The following is a 6,532-nucleotide window of genomic DNA, read 5'->3' as shown; positions in this document are numbered from 1 at the left end:
CTGCCCTAAATCCCTCTGCTGGACTTGACCCATTCATGACCGGGGCCAAGTTCACATTTACCGGCAGCAGGGAAGAAACGGGTTTTCCTAAAAGACACGGGGAATAATCCACTTTTGGAAAAACTGCTTCAAGGGGGATTTGCCCCAGTTCGGGTGTGTAAAACCCTAATTCTGATGTGTTTAAACCGGTGCCAATGGGAACTTCCGACTTTTAATCCAAGTTACAGTTCGGTACAAAATGTAGTCTGAATGGCCCCTAAGTCTAGGAAAGCTCATGCTGTCGACTTCTTTCTTTCAGTGGGCTTAATCACATGCAGAAAATTGGAAGGTTAACCAATGGTTAATCCAGGGTCATCCAACTCTATGATTCTTTAAGGTAGCTCACGTAATTTTGCAAAAGACTTTCAAACGACGTTGCGCTCAAAGGGAAGGCAACCCAAACACAAACGTGAGACATCCCAGGAATAGCTGAATTCGGAAAAATATTGAATTTATACATCCTTTTCCACTGCGAATTCTCAGTCAATTCACATTTCCATTAGTATGAAATGCATCTCCAGTTTGGCCGTGGGGTTCCTGTCGGCCATGGGATCCTGTCCTCCCTGCGCATGTGCAAAGATGCTAATTCGAAACCAGGGAAGCTGATGGGCATGTACTCATGTGATGAGTTCATTTGCATTCGCACTGCTCTCTCTTTCATGTGGACGCTGTGTTTGTCTGTGCGTGTGATAAGCTACTACGTAATTTCTTGCATTTTTGGATTGCCTCCCCCCTTTCTTCTTCTTTCAGGATTATAATACATTCCTCCATGTGAAAAAGTCCAGTGTGTCTCAAAGATCTCTACGTAGTGATTCTACAGACTAATGTGGCTATATCTTTGAAAGAAAGAAATTGGCAGCATGAGCTTTTGTAGACTCAAGTCTACCTCCTCATTAAAACTGCACTTCATTTCCATACACAAAGGATTTATAATTTGAATTGACATTCTCACGTACCAATGGCATCTATAGGCATGTCCCTGCTTTTCCCTCCACCAAATGCACCTGAGGAAGTAGATGAAGGAGAGATAATGGCCATAGCCCTGTCCAGCTGGCCAGTGTGAGGACCGAAGGCTGGCTTGATGGGCCTTTGCCCTGTGGAATGAGCTGGGCCTCAGCCTCCGGACAGATGGGGTTTGGAATCCTTGCTAGCATCAGGGCCACACATTAACAGCTGCACAGTCATAGGCAAGAGTTAAATTGCTTTATCGGCCTTATCTGATGTTTTGTGCATGATTCGCCTGGCCCTTTGACGCTGGAAAAGAGATGAGGGCTGGGACCAGACCGGGGAGGTCATTTTCCTCCCTTGCTCACCTGCCTGCCACATTCTCATACCTATAGTGGGAAATGGACCACCCTTGCGCACTTGGGTTTTCTTGTTTTGTAGGCCCAGCAATGTGGAATTGATTTGATGGCTGGCCAAGGGATACATCTGGGTGGGATTTGTTTGAGGCCCTAGTTCTGAATGGGGCTGGAAGGATGCGTCTTTGCTGGATACCATTGGCTGCATCATTGACCAGCAACAAATCTTATGCTATAGCAGTAATGTATGGCAGCATCCAGCACTGGAAGAACCCTTGGAGAGGCCTGAACATGCACCTGTTCCTGCAACAGACAAGATGCTCCAAATTTAGGGTGATGGTTGTGGTTATAGACCAGGGTGACCAGAGTGAGAACATAGGGATTAGTGTTGCCTCCCATCGTCTTGCAAGACCTCCTAGCCCATCTGCCCACTTCTTTCCAGTTTGGACCCTCATGCACTGGGCTTCTTGAGCTTCAGGCTGTAGAAGTGTCAGCAGCCGCAGGGTCAGCCCCTTGGCTGTTTTTGACCCCTACCTCTCCGGCCTCCATCGCAGCAGCAGCTCTCCTTCCAACCTGAGCAGCCTCGCCCTCCTCCTCCTCCTCCTCCTCTTTGCAGGGAACATCCGGAGGAGCGCCCAGCGGATTTGTAAACAGGGCTCCCTTCTTCTCACTGGGGCTGTTGCATCAGAAGCCATGTTGTCAGAGGTTGAGCAAAACAGCCTGAAATGGGGGCTTGCCTCATCATCCACCGTTGCTTCACTGCCTCTCTTGGCCTCTTGCTCAGTACAGAGATGGGGCTGGGAGGAAATCCGAGGCTGGCATCCGGCCCTCCAGGGCCCACGCTCAGCCTTATGCAAGCCACCTCTTTGGCCACCAAAGGAGGTTCACCTGGAGCAATGCCCCGTCCTTAATCTGGATGCACAAGGGACCATTCTTCCCAGCTCTCATGACTTTGACTAACAGAATCCTAAAGTTGGAAGAGACCCCAAGGGCCATCCAGTCCAACCCCATTCTGCAAGATAGTACATACATTGTCCAACAGCCCTTCATCAGAAAGTTCCTCCTAATGTTTAAGTGGAATCTCTTTTCCTGTAGCTTGCATCCATTGCTCCGTGTCCTGAACCCCTTCAAGTATTTAAACAGGGCTATCATGTCATCTCTTAACCTTCTCTTCATAGAATCATAGAGTTAGAAGAGACCTTAAGGGCCATCCACCTCAACCACCTTCTTCCAGGCAGGAACACATGATCCAAGCCCTCCCTGCAGCAGGTGGCCATCCAGCATCCTCCAAACCTCCAAAGAAGGCATCAACATCTTCCACTGTGGAACATCAGGAACTTCTTTGGGGCCATTCAGACTACCTTTTGCACTAAACTGTAACCCAGATTAAAAGTGGGAAGTTCCCATTGGCACCGGTTTTTACACACCTGGATCAGGGTTTTGCACACCTGATCCAGGGCAAACCCCCCCCCTTAGAGCGGGTTTTCCGAAAGTGGATTATTCCCCGTTTCTTTTGGGGAAACCCTTTTCTTCCCTGCTGCTGGCAAATGTGAACTTGGCCCCGGTCGTGATCGGGTCAAGTCCAGGGGAGGGGTTTAGGGCAGTGAGTGCGCAGCGGGCTCAACATGCCTCCCTCTCCCTCCAGTTGCTTTGCAAGCCTCTCTCTCTCTCTCTCTTTTTGGTAATTTTTATTTTTGACAGATTATGCGAATGCTTGTGCTCCGTTTCCCTTTTGTTTGCTTGCTTCCGGCACGGCAGCCAAAATAAAAGCAGAGCTCTTTTGGCTCTGCTTTCACCCAGGGGATGTTTTGGGGCTAACCCTGGGCATTGCCAGGGAGGACGTTTGGGAGGGTTGTTGTTGTTGTTGTTGTTGTTAATTTCACAATTTGACAGAATATGCGAACACTGCCACTTGATTTTTTAAAGGGGGGGGGAGAGAAGCACTCATGGCCATTAACAAACGTTGCCACTGAAATTTTTTAAGACACGAATGGTGCTGTTTTTGAAAGGCACTAAAGGCAAAGGCGTCCCAATGGCCAAGGCTCCCCACGTCTCTCTCTTTTCTTATGTGCCAAATTGACAGAATATGCCAACTGCTGCCAGGGAAGCGCCCCTGCCATTGGCAAATGGCTGCATGACACGTCACCAATGACGAGAGCAGAAGTGATTTGGAAATCATTTGCTGGACAACAAGGAGTCTCCATTTTAAAGCGCTACTTTTTGAAATGTGAACGTCAGCGGGGCAAATTGCACCAAGGGGCTTCAATCGGGGTAAAGGTAGTGGGAACTTCTTTCTGGGGCGATTCGGTACCAGCTTAGCGAATCTGGGCCAGATCTACCCAGGGCAAATGAGCGAGTGGGAATGGGGCCTTCCTTCTGTTGTGGTGGAATCTTTTCCTGTAGTTTGAACCCATGGCTCCAGTTTCTCCAAATCCTTTTTTGAATTAAGGGACCCAGAACTGGACACAGGATTATTCCAGGTGAGGCCTGACCAAAGCAGAATGGGGTGGTACTATTAGACACTATATTTCTATTGATGCCGCCTAGAATCCTTCATTGCCAGATATTGCTTGGAGGTCTGTGGCCTGCATTTCCCCTTCCTAGACTCAGGCTCTGTGGACGTGACCCAGCCCCCCCATGCCAAGCTTGACCTCCAGAGTCTCTGCTCCCCTCCCTCACAAGGGCTCCTTTGCAGCCCCTCTGCCCTCCTATGGGGCTTGAGAGAGAGACCCTCTATGAGAGGAGAATTTGCCCCTCGTTGCCCACAGGAGGAGGCCATGGGGAGCACCGACCCCAAGAGCAGTTCTCTGCTTCCACTCTCAACTTCGGCACAGTTGCAGAAGGTGGGCACGGGAAGCGGCTCTTCTCTTGGCCTCTTTGGAGAGTGATGAACCCCTCTTAAAATACCAGGCTGGGGAGCTGAGGATAAACCCGTGTGAATTGGGGTGGCTTCTGCCTACTGCTTTTATGGGATTTTAGTGGTCTGGATGCCTCTTTGCAGTTAACCGCCTTCAAGCTAATCCTGGCTCATGTTGACCCTGTGGATGAGACCCCCAAGACCCCCTTGTTCTCCATTGCTCTGCTCAGGTCCTGCAAAGTCCTTAACAGAGGCCATCCATCTATCATGCATCCTTCCTTTCTTTCTGCTTCCCTCCACCTTTCCTAGCATGATTGTCTTTTCCAACGATTCACAGTTTCTCATATAACAACAACAACATATTTATTTATATCTTGCCTCTCCCTCCCGGGATCTAGGCAAGTAACAAAACAGATATACAAACAATCATAAAATATCCCTAATCCCCTTAACCCTCCCTCCATCTGCTAAAATTACATATGAACATCAAAATACAATACAATATCCCCCAGTACAATATATTTAGTTACAAATGTTGATGTGGCCAAAGTAGGATAACCTCCATTTAATCATCTTTGCCTCCAGGGAGATTTCTGGCTTGATCTGCTCCAGGAGCCATTTGTTTGTCTTTTTGGCCATCCATGTTATCCTCAGCCCTCTCCTCTAGCACCACATCTCCAATGAACTGATTTTCCTCACTGTCCAGCTCTTGCAAACATACATCGTTTGCTTTAGGATGGGGTCAGACTGGATGCCCTCCCGGTGCCTCCTTGCATCACCTCCCAAAGCCGCTGCCAGGCCCAAGAGGGAGGTTTGGGGGCAGAAAGGGGTCCTAGGGCTTTTCTCCCTGCCCCCTGTTCCCCAGAGCTGGGATCCACAGCTTGGCCAGAGTCCTTTCCCTGACCCCTGAGGTTGCCTTCCCCCAGCCTCCTTGCTTGGCCTTTTGCAACCCAGGCTGCTGAGGCCTCTGGCTGCTGGCCCACCTGGTTTGCTGATGCATCACTCCCAGTCAGTTTAGGAAGGAAGGAAGGAAGGAAGGCAGGCAGGCAAGAAGGAAGGCATCAGCAGAAACTGCAGAAAAACAAGAAGGAACCACAGGGTTTGGCTGGAGCCGCTCAGACTGGGACGGAGGGGTCACAGGAGGGCCCCCAAAGCCAGCCATTGAGGCATCCAACTGGGCAGCAGCAGCGGACAGCTGGCCCCCAAACCCTTGGCTGGTGGGGAGAGAGATGTTGGCTCTCCTCTTGTCCTGCGGGAGCGCAGGGAGGAAGACAAATGAGAATAGCAGGAGATCACAGGGAGCTCTTTGGTGGCCTTGTGGCTCACTTCCAGCTCGCTTCCGAAGTGACTGCGCTTCCAACGATGCGGTTTCACGCCATAAAGGGACTGCTTTATCAGATGCCATTGACTTCTATGGCAGCCCCGTGCGAATTCCTTCAGCAGCGTTTCTGAAGTCAGCCCTCATTTTGGTAAAACCGGGGAATGACTCCAGAGAATTGGCTTCCAGTCTGCCTTCGATGGCCCTGCGATTTGGTCTGGTCTGGAAAAGCACTCCGATGCCAGCCCCCTTGGCCCCTGCCTCCTGCTCCGTCATCCCCCTCCTCCTCTTCCTTCATGCCATCTCCTCCTCTTTGCCAACCAGCCGATCCCATCATCCCCTGCATCCCCTACGTCCTCCTAGACCCCGATCGGCTCCCCTCCTTCACCCTGCCGCCAATCCCATCATCCCTGCCTTCTCCTGCATCCAGATGCTGGCCCCAGGGACCCCCAGCGACCTATCCCATCATCCCCTGACTGCTCCTGCATCCTGATCCTGGCCCCAGTCACCCCCAGTGTGCTATCCCATCATCCCGACTGCTCCTGAATCCTGATCCTGGCCCCAGCAACCCCAGCGAACTATCCCATCATCCCCTGCCTTCTGCATCCTGATCCTGGCCCCAGGGACCTATCCCAACATCCCCGACTGCTCTTGCATCCTGATCCTGGCCCCAGCAACCCTCAGCCACCTATTCCATCATCCCTTGACTGCTCCTGCATCCCGATCCTGGCCCCAGAGACTCCCAGTGACCTATCCCATCATCCCCTGACTGCTCCTGCATCCTGATCCTGGCCCTAGGGACCCCCAGCGACCTATTCCATCATCCCCTGACTGCTTCTGCATCCTGATCCTGGCCCCAGGGACCTCCAACGAACTATCCCATCATCCCCTGCCTTCTCCTAGACCCCGATCTGCTCCTCTCCTTCAACCTTCCACTGATCCCATCATCCCCTGCCTCCTCCTTCACCTTGATGAAGGATGACAGCTAAGGAGGGGGCAGGGAAGGAGGACAGAGCC

Source organism: Sceloporus undulatus, chromosome 4 (genome assembly GCF_019175285.1).
Source record: "Sceloporus undulatus isolate JIND9_A2432 ecotype Alabama chromosome 4, SceUnd_v1.1, whole genome shotgun sequence".
NCBI lineage: Eukaryota > Metazoa > Chordata > Lepidosauria > Squamata > Phrynosomatidae > Sceloporus > Sceloporus undulatus.
The sequence above is the reverse complement of the archived record's forward strand: the minus strand, read 5'-3'. Positions refer to the sequence as shown.